The 18002-nt window shown below is 37.5% G+C and overlaps 1 protein-coding gene across 3 annotated transcripts in view; it reads right to left on the reverse strand.

Moving 5' to 3' along the window:
- The window catches only part of tenm1 (teneurin transmembrane protein 1), a 414402-nt gene that overhangs the window by 203986 nt on the left and 192414 nt on the right, over positions 1 to 18002 (reverse strand). For 2 of the 3 annotated variants that reach the window (XM_035434569.1, XM_035434567.1), the window contains exon 1: positions 11867 to 12214. The exons of the other annotated variant lie outside the window; for it this stretch is intronic. The gene's annotated coding sequence lies outside the window, so the exon portion shown is untranslated. Of the gene's footprint in view, positions 1 to 11866; positions 12215 to 18002 lie in introns of those variants that run through there. 3 annotated transcript variants of the gene reach the window in all.

Consider the following 18002-nt stretch of genomic DNA (forward strand, 5'->3'; position numbering starts at 1 on the left):
TATTCAATCATGTACAATGTTTTTTACATTTTTTTAAAGAATGTCCCCCTCCCAAAGAAAGTAGGAAGAAACCAAAAGTCCTAGAGGAAAACGGAGTTGATGAAAGTGCAAGTGAACTGATAAATTCCCTGTTAAATTATATAAATGAGATTATAGAACGGCAATTTCTTTCGTTCATCACTGCTGCTCTGTCAGTTCATCATTTAATGTTTGCAATACTTCACCATTTCTCATTTAGTGTGTGCATTCAGCCTCCTGTCAATAAAAGGCCACGCCCAACAAATTCAATCAAGGTCTTCTGCTCCCAACTGCTGCTCTCCCACAGCCTTCAAACAGCAAATCAGAGTCATGTCTAGCAATTATTAAAGGCGACAGCAAGTCAAAACAACAGGGAAATCTGTAACTTTGTTCTATAAAAACTTTGTTTATGCAAGAACATTGTGCTCAGTCATTCTAGTCATGACGTGATACAGTATTAAATTCACTGGCTCCTCATTCCTTGTAAACACGCACAGTGATATGTAAGTGAACCCTGGACTACTAGAGATAGTTCAGGAGGTGGCCACTGAGGTCTTGGCAGATGATCTGTCTAGATTAGCAATCGGAAGCAGAAAATTTGGTGGATGTGGCTTTTAGATTGACAGGAGGTGTAAAGCACACACTAAGTGATAAATTGTCAGCCAGTGTGCACGCTTGCACTTTTATACACTACATTTTTATAAATGAACAGCAAATTTATCAATTCACTTCCCCTGTCATGCTGGTGCGTACGCAGTCTGTGTGAAATTAGCGTGTAATTCACTAAGGCTACAGCTAATCACGCAATCAGCAATTGAGACTGTCTACCAATCGCATTTTGCGTATGAAGCAGAGCTTAAAATGTGCAGTTCAAAAAAACTCCTGTTCAGTTTGTTGAATATCTTCAATGGATGTGGGGAAACTGATGCATCTTGTGGAGCAATGCCATAAGAGTGCGGACTGCGATATTCCAGGTGCAGCAGAAATTGTTGATCAAAATGATACAGACGTGAGAGAGTGTAATGATGCAAGGATTGACTATTGGCAAGAAGGAATGTTTTGTGGGAGGTTCTAGGTCATCCGTAATTTCTCCCAGAAGATGAATTATTTCTATGGCCGGGTGTTTGTCACAGAAGCCGCAGATGTCACGGATTCATGCTTTTTGACTATTTTTTGGCAGTTCAATGTCTTTCCCTGTTTTTAGTGCTTACCCTTGTTATTGGGAGTTTAAGATTGCAACAATAATGCAGCATGCAGTTGCTGTAGTCAGTGGCAACAGACACTCCAACAAAGACTCAAACCTTGCAATGTAGACTACATCTAACTTTAAAGAAATAAAAACAAACACACAATAACCCTGTTTTTTATTATTTTAGTAATGAAATTTCTAGCAATGATTTTTAACAACTTTGCGGTGACTGCTCCATGCCAATATTTTCCTTGACAAACAGCCAGCCTTAATTATTGCATGACTGCTTAATCTGTACCGTTTGATGAAATTGGGCAGTTGAAATACCATGATTCTTGTTGTAAAGATACTCTCAATTCATCTTTGATGCCTATACCTGTGTCTCCATCTTTCTTGCACCTTGATTTACACCTGCTCTTTAGAGGCAGAGAAATTTCATGCAAAAATTGTGTGAATGCACATGTATTAAGAAGAGAAGTGCACCTTATGATGTCTCACTTAGATGACACACGTTATGCTTCCACCCCGGTGCACCTGTTTGATACATAAGACTCATGTTTCTGGGGCAGATTGCATCATATGTGCACCTGAAGTTAGTCGCATAAGGCTTAGCAAATCTGACCAAATGTGTTTTCTTAAGCCTCTTTACTGGGTTATCACAGACATAGTCAAGATCCCTCCTGTACCAGGAACCTTTACAGTCAAAGCAACATGCCCAGCTCAGCACGTAATGAGATCTCACAACAAGAAAAACAGCAAGTTTGAAGTTAAAGAAAAAAAAGTAATATCCTATTGCTCACGCATTTGCATTTCCAAGGGAAAGCAAACCATTCCAACGTGATGCTGTTCCACTCAAGTCACCCCTTGTAGCCGATTTAATACATCTGAGCAGCAGGACTCTGGTCACATCAACACCATACATGGATTAAAGGAGAACCGTTGTTTACCAAACCAAAATGTCAGAATATTTCAGGTTTGTCTGTTTAATTTCACATGGGAAATTGATGAAAGAAAAACAAGCATTCATGCTTCAAAGGAAACTGTTACACTGTTTGCTGTGTTACCATCTATTTTGGTTAAGATAGAAAAGCATTAATAAAACACTTCAAAACTCAGGGTACTGCAACTTAATGGACAGAAGTGGCCACCATTCCTAGAATTACAGTGTCCTGTGCACAAATCAAAATTACATTTCTGAACTTCCATATGCAAATCATTACACATATATCCACTACTACAATATCCACAAACTTACAATCATAAACTACATTTCTTTGTTTATAAACCCAACAAATCACAGGATCTTTTAAACAGCTAGCCAACTGGAAAAAACATTTAAAACAACAGGAACCATTAATGTCAAATTTAAAGTCAACCCTTTGACTTGGAGACAGCTTGCTGTGATGAAAACATTGGACTGTGATTTCAGAGTAGGTTTATTGAGTAAAATACCCTTCAAATATCACCTCTATCTGTCCCAGGTCTTTACAGTTCTTCCTAGTCTGCAACTGAGTAATTGTTCCTTTCCAAAAAAAAGTATTTCTGCACACTCTACTGTCCTCTGAAAAAAACAAAAACAAAACCGATGGTTCACTTTATAGTAACCCATGAGAAATAAGCTTTAGGAATGGAAACACATTTATAGGACCTTGTTGCAAATTTATTGTCATCACTTTCCAAATGCATGACAATAAGAATAATCCAAAATGGATAATTATGATTAGTTGGCTGGAGTCTATTGTCATTTTGAAGCAGTTTCTTCCTCCCATATTCCTGTTGTAGGGCCCCTGACTCGCGAGAGAGGAATGAGGGACTTGCCTAGTGCCTTGTAAAAAGACAAATCATTGAACTCGGTCTCAGTTTAGGCTAATAGATCCATTTCATGTTTGTAGACAAAATAAGATGTGTGTGTAACACTGGGGAAATACGTGTATCACCCTGGTAGACTATCACAATGCTTAAGTGCTTCTAATTGTGTTTCTTGTTCTTTATTTCATTTTCATCTCTGCAATGCTACTCAAAATGCAGATAGCAGTAGTAGACCTATTAATGTTGTAGTTTTCAGTATTTGCTGTGAGCTAGCCTATCTAGCTGTATTTACATTATAAATGAGTGCAAGTTAACCATCATAAATTGTCAATGTTTGATCCGCAGCAAGTTGATAAATTAATGCTGTTTATTTAACATTAGTCCATCTCAGTAATAAAGCTTGGACAGATAGGATAGGCCTACAACACGTTAACAAAGATGGAGCAGCTCACAATGATCAGTTTGAGCATCAGTTTGTAATTGAGAGAGCATAACTTTATTATTTTGTTCATGGTAACCTTTGGCCAGAAAAGGTTAGGACTCCATATAGGTAGCCTGCCTAGGCTACTTAATTGAACAGTGCCTGGTGCTGCCATCCAAACCATAGATATCTAACAACTAATAATAACATGTAGACATTTTACTTTTTAGATCTCGTAGCTAACTTTTTGAAAGAGGAATCATACGTTTTTACATTGCTAAGTAACCGCTAGGCAGCTGGGAATCCCCCATAGGAGCAAGCCAGCATTATGCCTGGTTCACTGTCACTCACATATCTAAGTATTTAAATTTGATCAAAACAGTTTCACAGTATGTTTTCTATCATGGATAGCTAGCTAGCCATCTGCTCCATTTGCTTCAGAACTGCAGCTATGCGGTTCTGGCAAAGCTATTTTCATTCATTCGACTGCCTATGTGATGAAATGCAGCCAACATAACCCAACAACATAGCACAACATACTCTGTGGACACTAGCACATAATTATACCAAACTGCTTTGCTAGTGCAGTGTTGATTTATCTAAAATATTTGATCTAAAACAAGTGTTCTTTATCATACATTACAGCTTCTGCAATCACAGGTTGATAGTGATTTCTTTTTGCAATATTAAATATGCCACCCCAGGGTTGTGTGCACACCTCAATGGTGATTTTGCACAGAAACGGGGCTACAATACTTCAGGGTGGCGCTATGTGGTTTGAAACAGTCCAAACATTTAAAAGTAAAATCAGCACTCACAAAAATCTTTTTTATTAAGTTATTTTTCGGTTTGAATGTTTCGGTTTCAACAGCTGCTGCTGAAGGCTTTGAAACATTCCAACAGATGTCCACAGCATATTTGTGCAGTCGCTGGATTGCATCTGCACTCTTAATGCTGTACTATTATCTCCTGCTCATTACAGCACATCTTATTCACCAAATGCCATTTTATTTGTGGGGGCCGTATGGGGGAGGGATGTTTAGTGATATAGGGGCCCACTCCCAAACACTTGTCCCTCCCTATCGTGACACCTCCTCTGCCCCTGACTGGGATCTTAAGGTTTATATACTAAATAATATTATTGCAATAACTGAGAACATTGGGATTATATAGGTTTATGTATATTGCTATACAATTTGAGAAAATGACAGGCCCTGCAAAATAAAACCAACAGGGCCTCTGAATAGCACAGCAGGGGTTTGTGAAGCTGAAACCACAGGGGCCGTCCCATGATGCTTAAATGGGAGTGTCTGGTTCTCTCAGTTACAGGTGGAGCCATGCATAAAGCCAGGCACGGTGACCATCTGCTCGCGTCTCGTATGAGCGCGCCCGGCTTCACTGTTAGCACTTCAAGGTTTATGCAGCTTTAACAGAGGCGGGAAATCCAGAGTAAAACTCCTCCCCAGCATTTTGTTCCAATCACCTGGATTTGCTAATTAGTGCAATTTTTCAGCCGAGCGGTAGAATTAATTAGTGAAATCAGCTGGCTGAGCTCATGGGTGGAAGAAACACATGGCATGACTTCTACTTGCTGGTCCCTAGACTTCAAACCTCTGAGTTTTAATAATTGTTTTTCCTAGTGTATAAATCATATTCACAAATCTAACTTTAGATAAAGCCTCCTTCTGAGAAATGATAGGGATTTCAGAGAAATCAGATCAGTCATCAAAATGCCCCATCTGCACTTTCAAAGAGAATATATTTGTGATCATGGATTTAGCCCCCAAGAGCATGGGTAGTCAAATCTGGAGCTCAAATCCAAATCTGGCCCTGGTTTTCATTTCCCCTAGATAATTAACTGAGCAATTAGTGCTACTGATTCGCCAGACTATATTCACACCTGACTCCCTTTAAAAGAGAGTGAGGAAAATCAGCACTTTCTGGACCTCGAGGGCCGTGATTTGAGTAACAGGGACCTAAAACGACAATCAGAGCTATCTAAATAATGGCACATTGTTCTGTAGGTTAATATTATTTTGTATCCCGCTCCTCTCTAGCACTTTTAACTCGCTTAAATACTTAATTAGGCCCAACCTATTTTTCTGTGTGGCCTTTTGCTCATGCTCATATAATGTAGTTTAATGTTTATTAGGGTTGGTCTTGTTTTTTAAGAAATTAGTTTAATGTTCAATAGGATAGCAATAGGCAAATTGTCAATTGAGTCTGCACTTATTCCACTCACTGTCTTTCCTGGGACTTCACCTTCCCCCTCCGGGGAATTACTACACTTCTATCCAGGATCTTCCTACCTGTGTTTGGATCTTAAGTCGCAATGGAAAAGAGTGTCCTATAAAAGGCATTATTGTAATGTGTACACTCTCTCTGCCTCCTCATGAGGAATAGCTCACAAAATAAAGAAAAGATTTACACAAAAAAAAATACACAAAGGGTAAAGTAGCCTAAAGACAATGTGCATTTGCAAAAAAGAAGACCGTGACTTTTAAGATGTGGCTCTATACGTGGAAGCATACATTATTGGTCCGTTTCGCTGTCAGTCATGATGTACCGCCCATTATGGTCCACGAGACTGGACTTTATGTGCGCACCTTCGCGTGCCTTTTATTCTATTCATCAGAGCTTTCAGCACCGGATTGCCTGGCTTTAAGACTATAAATATTCAGAAAGCCGAGGTGAAATTAAACATGGTTCACCTGGAACCCTCTGGAATTAAAGTGCTACGGAGGAGCGCTGGCAGGCCTCGGGTTGGATATTTCCATGTGATTTATTGAGTCACTCTACTGTAAAGGACACATATATGAGTTACAGTATGATACTAATAGCCCCTTTATATAGGAAATAACTCAGTGAGCATTCTCCGGTCACAAAAGTATTTCATCATCTAATCTACGCCCCAGCACTTTCCCAGTGTTTCCCAACAAACAGTGCAGAAGTCTCTCATGTCTGACAGACCTAAAATCAGCCTGTCTGACAAGGGGATTTAGCACAAAGACCCTAATTAGGATTGCAATTTCATGGTAGCTTATGTGCTGACAAATCTGTCTTTCTGTCCCATCCCTCACATATAAACATGCTAAAGAAAGTTCTTATGGCTGCTAGAAAGGATACATCACCAAAAAAAAAAAAAAAAGCAAGACGTTGAATTGTGTTGTATCTGTTGTAGGAAAAGTGTAGACCTACATAAATGGTGCAGAATTCATTTTTCATTTCAGATCATTTTCTATGGTTCCCTCTGCAAAAAAGCAGTTCCGTAGAATTGAAAAATGCTAACATGCAAGTGATTAGATCCCCATGATTGCCTGCAGACAAAAATATACAGCCTCATTCTTAATACACCAGTTTTAATTAAATACCAGCAAGAGTTAGATTGCAAGAGGTCCATACATTTGAATTAATGATGCAATGCACATTTTGTCAACCTATGCTATCCATTCACATGCACATACACACACAAAGTGTGTGTGCATATGTGCGTGCGTGTGCGTGCATGCGTGTTGTGTGCGGGTGTGTGTGAGAGAGTGAGAGAGCGAATTAATAGCACATGTTCTTAAAATGAATAAATGACTCTTATTGTCATTGTTTTGTTCTCAAATAAATATATGGAACTTCATAAAAACAGGAAAAGTTGATTGTATTTTTTAGGAATTTTTATTATATTTGAAATGGAAACAATATAAACCTGGAACCATATCAAATGCATAATGCTCAAGGATTTATTAAATATGTCAATAAATACATCACATACTGTGACACCCATGTTTTAAAATAAAATTAATTATTTAAAATTCATCCAGTAAGAAATGTTTAGGCTCACTTCCATGATTGAATTGATGATAATGTAGAGGTAAGAGACCTATAGCACACTGAAAATTCTGGCATTATTGTTCCACTCTACGGTATTCACATGGTGAATCAAAGGACTTATACGATAAAAATGTCCATCCTTCCACAGATCTGAGAACAGCATAGAGTGTAGCAGAGAATGAAAAACAAACAAAAAACGCATACATTCATAAACTCAGCATAAGTATGACTATAACCTGGAATCCAGAATAAAGCTTTTCAGCAAAATGATGCATGGTACACAGGAACAATTTATTAACTTCATTCAAAAACATTGTCCATAGTGTCAACATTGTACACTTATCCCAAGGGGAAATTTTGATAAACTGCTTGGTCCTCTGAAACCTCCCAAACCCTGGGACATTCTAGAACCATCTGTGTAATGCCCAACAGAGCAGCCGGCCACAGTCAGCACTGGTACGGTCCGGATTTGATAGAGGTCATGGGGCCTATTCATGCGCTAGAATAGTGTGTTAACAGATACCAGACCTGGGTCCCATCAATGCACTAAAACAGTGCCTTAACAGGGTAAGACACCCAAGCAACCCCTGGGCCTTGCAGAAACTGTTGCATGGAAAATGCAAGCATTGCACATCCAATCAATTAAAGCTGATAAATAATCAGTGATATAGCCTCGTGATTGCTCCAAGAAGGAATGTATCTGATAATTCAGGGGATAGCCATGCTCCAGCCCTGGACTGAGCTCACTGGGAAAAATTAGGTGAAGCAGCTAAACATTTCAATTGAATGTTGAGCATTAAACTGTAAAAGCAGCATTCAATCAAAGAGAATTAAAGCACACTGCAGGCACCATCAAACAATGAGAAGAGGGCATCAACATTCTGGCTAATTTAGGCTACTCCAGCTAAGTGGCACGAACAGGCATTTAGTAGAGCCATTTAGATGGAGGATTCTGAAATCTTAACACTTCCTAGTAATCAAGGTTTGTCTAGTTTATGTCCACAAGCGTTACCTGTCTGAGGCAAGGGTGTATCCACTGAGTGAATATTATTTTCAATTCCATTAGAACTTAATGGGTCATGAGGCACAATGGTCCTTCCTAAAACCAGTAGGACATCCTGATCCTGCAAATTATATTTACAAAATAAAAGATATTTTACACAATGGGCTTAATACTTCCCGGGGCTTCATTTATGAATCCTTCCATATTACATAACCTACACCCAAGTTTTCTATTTTAGCATATTCTTTGACGCATGTATATCCATTGAGCATGTGGAGAAACCAGGAACGAAAACTGTATATTGCAAAAGTATAATTAATAGCATACAAGAAATTTGAAACCAAAACAAATCTGTTTACTGTGACTTTGTTCAGAACTTAAGATTTACTTGATAATTGTGTATTAGCATGTGTTCCTTTGATTGCCTACGCAAAAGCATGGGAATTCATTATAGCATTGCCATAGGAAAAATACAAAGTGTTTCACAATAAATAAATAAATAAATAAATAACCATAATATCAAATATGATGCAGTTCAATAAGGAAGAAAAAATGTGCCACCATTCAAGAGTTTCTGAATAGCGGAAAGAATCAAACTGAACACATTTTCAGCTGAGCTTCAGTGTAAACGTAGGCTTGGTAAACATAGGGAGTCGTTGATGAGAGAGCTCCCCCTGGCTTTAAGACACTGCTTTTAGGGGGCTGTGAGCCCTTCAAGCCATAAAAAGAAATGAAACACCATGACATTGAAATTAAACTTTCTCAGGCAATATTGTGTTCTGCCTGTCAAACATGGTTATGCGTCTTTCTAAAAAAAGCAAATGCCAATTTATACTCTGTTCAGATCAGGTATACAATAGCTTCTACCGTTAAGGAACAGATGGACCATTACAACCCGAGACAGCATAGAGCCACTTCGGATAGGCCTGTGCTGTAGTATAAAAACAGAAGCAGTTGCATTTAGCATGGCAAAAACTATCTGTGCCATTTCCCCTAAATAACCTGGCACAAAGTGAAGCTGGTACACAACTTCAATCATGTAATGATATTCCAAAGTGGTTGCCGTCTGTGCAATTGTAAACACCTCTGTTTACATGAGAAATATCAGCTGCCTGACTCGTAAATATCATTTTTCTTTCAGAGAACAAGGAGACATCACAAAATATCTTTGTTGGGTTCCTGGAGAGGTTAAGTCATCCCATGTGTTTGTTTTAGGTATCTTATCATTCAAATCGATGTGGTTCAACTGTAAAGTTGCAAAATATTCTAATATTCAGACAAAAATAAAACAAATAAATAAATAAATAACAGCACAAACCATCACTCCCATTGTTTAAAATGAAAGGGGCAATCAATCACATGGTGCTGCGTATGGCACAGCATCACATTCAGTTTGCATTTCCACAAGTATTAGCTTCAGTGACCTTGGGCAAAATGATGCAACACAATGTTCACATATAAATCATCAGCCATTTACCCTGAGTAATGACAAATCACCAAGCCCACACACCAGTTCACATTTTATTTGCACTAAATGAATAATGCTCAAAGATATATGTTATCTGCATGTGATGCCACTACAATAACAACAAGTCTAAAGACAATAAGGGCTGTCATCAGATATTACGATAATACAAAATGTGATTTTTATAAAACAGATATACTGGAGATACTTTCTATTTTTTGCACCTATTTGATATATGTTTTGATACAATAAAGCAGTAACACGTACAGAACCTTGCTGCAACAGTGTAAAATACATATAATTGCTGGACTGCACTTTGTGGTTATTCAGTTATTCTAATATTTTTCCATAGCTGTTTTATAAGAACTCATGAGATCCAATCAATTTTATATTTGTATTTAGCCAGGTGCCCTTTTGTGTCTGTCCTATACTTATGTGGTGCCTGCATGGGATACTGCCTTCATTACACAGATATAAAAAGCGTAGGGACAACCTATTATTATTATTATTATTATTATTATTATTATTACAAAAAAGCACCTTTGAGAGTTTTATTTCACTCAAGCATCAGTAAAGACATGTATACAATGTGATTTTAACAGAATCTTTAAGAATAAAATACAATAAACAATAATAAATATTTTAAAATCAAATTAGCATCTTTGGAAATGCAATAGATACAATGTTCACACAACGTGGGTAAATAGATCACCATTTTTTTTTTTGTGATGACATCCATACAAATCTATCTGTCAGATCTTCCTGACTGAAGCAAAGGTATCTTCAACTGACTTTTGATTTAGCCAGTTGCCTCATGGATTTCAGTGCAATTCTCAAGGCATTTCACTGTTTTTGCACCCTATTATTTTAAAACGTTCAATCTAGTATGTTGAAAGAAAGTTTTACAGAGGTGACCAAAGTGACACATTCCCATGATCAAAATTCTGTATTACCCATGCACATTAAGATGCCCAGTGTTAATCCCACTCTAACAGAGTACAAATAAATCCAATAGGAACCATATGTACTCTGTAAGACTTGATTTAACACTGAACCTTTTACTGTGTTACTGTATGACTTCACAATTCTCTATAGCTTCCCATCATTGTGCTGAAATGAAAATCTACATGTGTCGTTGCCTAATTCTTGACTGTATGTATTTAAAAATTGACTAACTTCATTTTAAACAAATCCAAGTAGGATGGTCCAGCCGAAAGCAACAGATGAATGGCAATGCACTATCGTTTGTTCGTCAGCTTTTCAAAAGATGTCACATTTTGAAAGCTCCAGATTCTATACCTACACTAGGCTGGTCGGAGTCCTGATTGAGTAGTCTAATCTACAACCTCCCCATTCTACATATTGAATATATGGAGAAGCATGTAACCCATATGTTTTTCTAAAGAAAAAAGAAAAAGAAACGAAAAACACTGGGGAAATCGCACAACTGCCTGCGATTATGATAAGGCTATAATGCTCCTTGAACAATAAATCACAGACAAAAGTTGTCTAATTCCTTTTTAAAAGTATATGCTATAATGCCACGCGCAACCGACACCCGCGATAATGCTGGAACTCACAATGAAAAAATAAAATATAAAATAAAACAAAACATACTATAAAAGCAATTTAACGGTACAATGTATAATAAGGACCCTTAAATACGCATCGGTCTGATTCATCCAAAACATCATACAAAACACAGCCGAGAAATAATTTACATAAATACCAGCTTCACGCGAAAGAAAGGAAACTTCCTTTTCTAAAACAGATATTCACAAAAGAGCAGCACAGTGATTAGCTCAATGTAACACCACGGACCGTATCTTAACAGGCGTCTCTTCCCCAGAATGACTACCACAGCTGCTTCTCGACTACCGTAACGTGCTGTCATTACGGGCCCATGTTATAAATACGCATAACCTTAGATTCATTGGAATTGTATCGATAATTCATTGGCAACATGGAACACATAACCGTTCCAATAAACTATACCCGAATCTGGTACTACCGGTATTTGCTGCTAGGCGCTAGCCAGCATGCAATTATGAATCCACGACTGTCTTACAGATGGACATCCTAAATTGCGCACAATTACCCAAATAATAAGCAACATTTCGCTGAAACAGCAGACATTACCTTTGCAAGACGTGACCACGCCAGGAGATTAGTTCCATTCCATAGTTTCAATGCGAGGGTGAAGCAAAAAAAATAAAGGTAATTTAAATCCCCCTTTGCTCTATCTTCATTTATCCTTGAAAAACAGCGAGACCCGAGTCAGTTATGAGTCAAGCTTGCTTCGTCAGATACCTAATGTTTTTTTGTTTTTTTAGAAACAACACGGGGATGTAGCTGGCGATAGCAGGTGTGCTTAGTGAGGGGAAGTGAGAAGGTAGGCAGTCAACGTGATATTGCCTCTTCCTGAGAGCAATGAATCAGTAGCAAATCTTCCAGGATTCTTCAGTAGCGGATCCAAGCACTCAAATTCAGCATCACTGGAATATACCATGACACGGTGTAGAAGGGGGTGTGGCATGAGGGATTGGCATCACACCAGCATAGACCGGAACAGTGCCCGCCAGTGAGGTGCGGCTGCAGTGGTTGCAGGAGTGAATTATGGCTGGATTTATTTGAATGTAAATTAAGACTGATTTTGAATGTACATTATGACAGATTTTTTTTAATTTTTTTTTTACACCTGATAGCTGATTGTTCTGTGTTGTAATATTCGCGCGTGGGCATACATTTAACAGCGACAAATAGCCTATTATATCGCATTTGAATCCAAACTTTAAATGGAGTAATTTATTTAAACGTTCACGTATTTATAAATTGCCAACGTGTTGCGACATTAATTATATTAAAGACCGATTAACAACTGTAATTACACCGCGGTAGAGCTTCACTTTTCAACATTTATTTTGCAAATAAAAATAAGATGAAATGCCTATTCTAAAAGGTTAATAACGAAACAGAAATGTTCGTGATCCTCCCTAGTAAACCAAAATACACTGGGTGTGTACGGCTTTTATCTGGAGCATTTGGAATATTCCGAGCGTAATTTGATCATTGGCTGCTCCAAAACTGCCGAAATACTATTTAATATATGGTTTCACCTGAACCCTATCTTCAGTTTATAAAATGAACATACTATTCATTTGAGTTTAATTTAATTCTAGCACAAGGATCTCACACTCAAATCCTTGTGGGCCACAACATCTGCTCGATGTTAGTGTGTTGCTTTATTTAAGCGTGTAATTTAAGTCACTGATTAAGAGGAGTTCACACACGTAATTCCCAAGGCCTATATTGGCTGCAATGGGCTGCCGTCTGAAAGAGCACCACAAAAACTTGGAGTTTCTGCAGGCACTGTTGGCCTTCAGGACTCAAGTTAAACCTCTACGACTGGAGTTCGAGACCCCTGCGAGCCTAACCCTTTGATGTAGCGTGATATACTACAAGAATGAAAGACTAAAGAATTGGGTTCTGTCCAGTACCGGCCTTTATGCATGTCAAGGGAAATCATTTCAACAGCAAGATGCACATTTTCTATTCAAGCCCATGTGTTCATTTAGCAATCCTCTTGGCAGCATGCTCGCAGAGCACAGTGTGAAATAGCTGACCGATTTTACAGCACACCCCAATAGCAAAACAGCCAACCACGAAGAACTAGGTTAGTTTTTTCCCACATATAATGAAATTACCAGTGTAGCTTATGTATATGTGTGCTTCAATCAGTCAAACACTTATTAAAAAAAAAAAAAACAGAAATGGTTTCATGAATGTTCCTTTGTATCACTTGTAAACCTGGTACAGTCACAAGTCTAGAGTCGTACTGATAAGGCATGTCTTTTCATTCTGCAAGCAATTGTAATGTCCACATACATTGGGTGGAGTACTTCAAACTGGATAAATGGATGCTTTTACTCAGTATTTAACATTACCAATGAAAGAGACTTTATAGACAGGGTTCATGGAGCCAGATATTGACCAAAATACAATATATATTTTTTTACCCACCGCCATCCACCCCTAAGCAACAAAGACAAGGCATTTTTTTTTAAATGCTGCAATATGTGTGCGCCAAAGGCAGTGAGTATCATGGGTGAAAGCTCTGCACGATCAGTTTTGTTTGTCTGATCATGGCATCATATTAAAAAAACAAAATCATGGCATCCATCAGAAAATATGAGCAAAATAAGATGCTACTGAAACAGCTTATAATCAGTGGTAAACACGCATGCATGCATACAACACACACACACACACACACATACAAAATTCACATCAGCTTGCACCAGCCTAAAGTGTTTCTGGGTAATTCACTGGAAGATATATACAGCCTTCATTACACAGCAGCATTCACACTGTGGTTTTGGTGTCCATCAAAAACACATCTCTGACATTGTTTTCAAAGACAGCAATGGAGAACAGTGAGTGGTGTTCCATTAAAAACTCCATTACTTGCTGAAAAGTTAGTCAGAGTTTGTTTTGATGTAGCAGTTTCTGACAGCTGTACACCAGCAGTGCGGCTAAATATCCAGTTTTCAACCTCTCTGTCTAGGTAGCAAGCAAGAATTATATTTTCCCGTTTTAACAATAGATTCATTATGAAATAATATTTAAAAACTTTTTTTTTACATAATCTTTATCATCTTTTTTGTGCATGTCAATATAAAGCAATCTTTATCTCCCGCCTCTTCTATTGTTTCCAACTCTCATTGGTTCTCTATTAAAGCAATATGGCATAAGAACGCGTGGTATATCATAAATATTGGCATGGCAATGTTAGACAAACCCCCTAGCCATGCCAATGTACGTAATATACCATGGATTCAAGACCAAATTGTGTCTAAACACAACACACTAACTTTAAAAGTATTTTTTAAATAGATTGTGGGGTGTGTCCTTTCGCTGAATGACTTTGGATCAATAATTTGGAGCAACAATAATTTCTTGTTTGGCCCTACTTTTAACTTGTTATATACAATCTTGCAAATGTTAGCTCTTTAATGGTCCAGGAAACTGAAATCTGTGCATTATTTGCTGTTGTTTTAGTACTTTTTGAAATATTGCAATGACCCCAGCAGTTAATATTTGTAGTGCCTATTTTTGCAAGGAGGACTTCACCAACTATCTATGAAAACAATGTAGATTTTCTATAAAGCTAGCGCTGGTGCACGTTGCAATGCTTTCCCTCCCTCCCTCCCAACTGTTGCTGGTAGTGACAATTCGGATGATTGCAGAAGAGATGGATTGGTAAGTAGCTCTACTGTTATCTAGCAATACTTACTGCTTTCAAGCTTAAGATTTGTAGAATTAAAACCTTTCTTTATTTAGGTGTAATGTCCAGAGATGCTGTCGAGTGTAATGTTACAGTACAGTAGTTCAGTGTTACAATGTTATGAAGCATTGAATGATCGGCAAGTTTAACTATACATGATAAAGCCTAGCTTATGCTGCTTTCTTCCATGTTGTCAGGTAATCTGTTTCTTCACTGGACAACCTGTATGTAACCGAGCAGTGAGGAATGATTTACATATGAGGTGTCCTACGCATAAAAATATTGATACAATACAAACCCACCCTGTCCTTATCTGCTGAATAGGTTACAATAATGATAATCTAATAGTGTTCATTACAATTTAACTGTTATGAATGGGTAAAAAAAACTTTGAAGAAATATTAAGACAATCAACTTTCACTTCTGGGGAATATAACCACAATTTAAATCCAATTTCCTGGACCTTTAAATATAAATTGAACGCTTGCTAACTGGTTGATGGAACTGAAAGATGAAAACATGAAAAACTAAGATAAATTAGCTTGCTAGCTACGCAAACATTATAAAATATCACATTGCCTTATTGTACCTATTACGTTCTGTAATTTGGACACTGCAGGTGAAGGTGCAGTTACTGAAGTAAAGTCATCAAAAGTCATTAACCCAAACTGGTCAAATGATATTACGTTTCTACGGTATGATATAACATAACAACTTTGCTCTTATTATGTGTGTAAGCTAATGCATCCGTTAAGCTGCTTTCACATGAAAATCAAACACTGCATTCAGTCCCAAGTAAGGTGGTGACTACACATGAGAAGAATCGAGTGTGGCGAGCCTTTGAAACTTGATGTCATCTATCCAGGAAAGCCGTTGGTAAGGAAAACTGTAACAATCAATGATAATACTAGGTTGTCTATGGAGTAAGGCAGCAGTGTAATGTAATGGGTAAGGAACTGGGCTTGAAACCCAAATGTTATAGGTTTGATTCTTGGATAGGACACTAGGGCGTTGTACCCTTGAGCAAGGCACATATACTACATTGCTTCAGTATACAGTATATCTAGATGTATAAATGGATGTATAAATGTAAATGTGAAAATGTTGTGTAAGCCGCTCTGGATAAAAGCATCTTCTGAATGCCTGTAATGTAATATAATAAGGTTAAATTGTGAACTCACTGGGTTTATCCCAAAAAAGTTATTCCATGTTTACACTAGCTGGCTTCATGCAAAGCTATTATGTGATTGGACATGCTAGGAAACGTCAGCTTCAAACAATGTCAAGGTTCAAACTATTTGTTATAACATTTTAATTGGTCAAACTGACATTGTGCAGACGTTCTATTTACCCATGGTTTGTCAGGGATTATGCCACAGCTGGAATGCTGTATTGACCAATGAGCATCCAGGACCAGAACTAGCCTTTTTATTAAATAAATTACATCCCAGTTATCCAAATCGTTCATAACAACAATCTGCCAATAATACCAGCAAATGATATTCAGCCTACTCTCAGTGGTAAATCAAGATCCATTGAAAGTATCTTGCATTACAGTGTATGTGAATGTCTTTTAAATATACAGTTATTGTTTGCAACAAAATATTTAAAACAATGAATAAAATACATTTTCCCGCTTTGGAAAATTTGTCTGGTTTTGGCCTGGAGAAAATGTGGCCTATTCACCAGCCAAAAGAAAACTAGGCAGGAAGGCCAAATTCAATAAGCAGGCTTTCACTTGGTTACATTTTAAAACGAGATGGAAGAGAAACTGATTGTCACGGTGAGTGCTTACTCAAAGCTGTGTCATCCACCTAAATATTTATAAAGAACATAAGGCATTTTTCACCTAATTGGACCATTTGAAGATGAACTTTTTTTTTTATTTGATGGATGGGCCCTCAGTCTGGTATCAAATGTGGACCATTCCAGTGCCTACTGTGGCTGGTAGCCCCACAGGCAACACCCAATGAAGATACAGGAGATGGCTTTTAAACATTATCGTTATTGAAATGTGTTCTTTCTATACTTAATAAATGTTTGCATTAGCATAAAGTAGGCGGAAACTCCCAAACTATATTTTCAAATTGGCTGAACTGAATTATAACTTTATGAACAGATATTTAACGAGTGGGATTGAACTGTCACGTGTGTGCTAGAAATGTCTCTCTCTATACACAAACATGCGTGCACCGATCAAGCCTGTCTTTTTAAAATTCTAAAATACAGTTCACAGTTTCACATAAAACATATTTCATGGATGACAAGCGTAATTAGGGCAAAATATTGTCAACAGTGATATTCGGTTTTTTTGATCTGTTTGGAATAAATAAAAAAACCTCATGGAAACAGACAGATGGAAGCCCTGCTCTCTGCAGTGTGGTCTACCCCAGCTTAACTGGCTACCAAATGCAAAAATGTGAATGTATAATACACATAGTGGTTTCCAAATCAACCACATCTTTAGATATTTGAATCTTCTTATTTTTAGAAGTACATGTGAAGCAGCATATTGACTGCATGTACAATATTCATAACCCAGAACAGCAATTGATGTATAATTCATGACATCCAAATATTCAGATGTCTGTAGGTGAATGTATAATTTTTATCATGACATTTTGTTTTTCGGTTTGCATGTAACAGATGTGCCAGAACTGAACATACAGATTAGGTATAGTTGACATAACTCGTACTCCAGAAAAAAGATAAAGATAGAACTAACTAAAAACTCCACTGGTAAGGGAAGGCGCCATGTTGTTGTTGTCTGTGCATTATGTAGCTGAATGCTTCTTAAATCTCACAGATTTTTTTTCCTTCATTTTCAAATTATTTGTGTTATTTCTGGGTAAGATTACACAACTTTGCTGTATGCAGACAAGAGAGTGTGTTATACAATATTATGTAATCTTTTATAATATTATTTATAAAACAGGGAACAGTTCTTGTTATTTTATGTTGTCAGTGTAAGTGTAACCCAGTTCGATGCTT

This window comes from Anguilla anguilla, chromosome 9 (genome assembly GCF_013347855.1).
Source record: "Anguilla anguilla isolate fAngAng1 chromosome 9, fAngAng1.pri, whole genome shotgun sequence".
Taxonomy (NCBI): domain Eukaryota; kingdom Metazoa; phylum Chordata; class Actinopteri; order Anguilliformes; family Anguillidae; genus Anguilla; species Anguilla anguilla.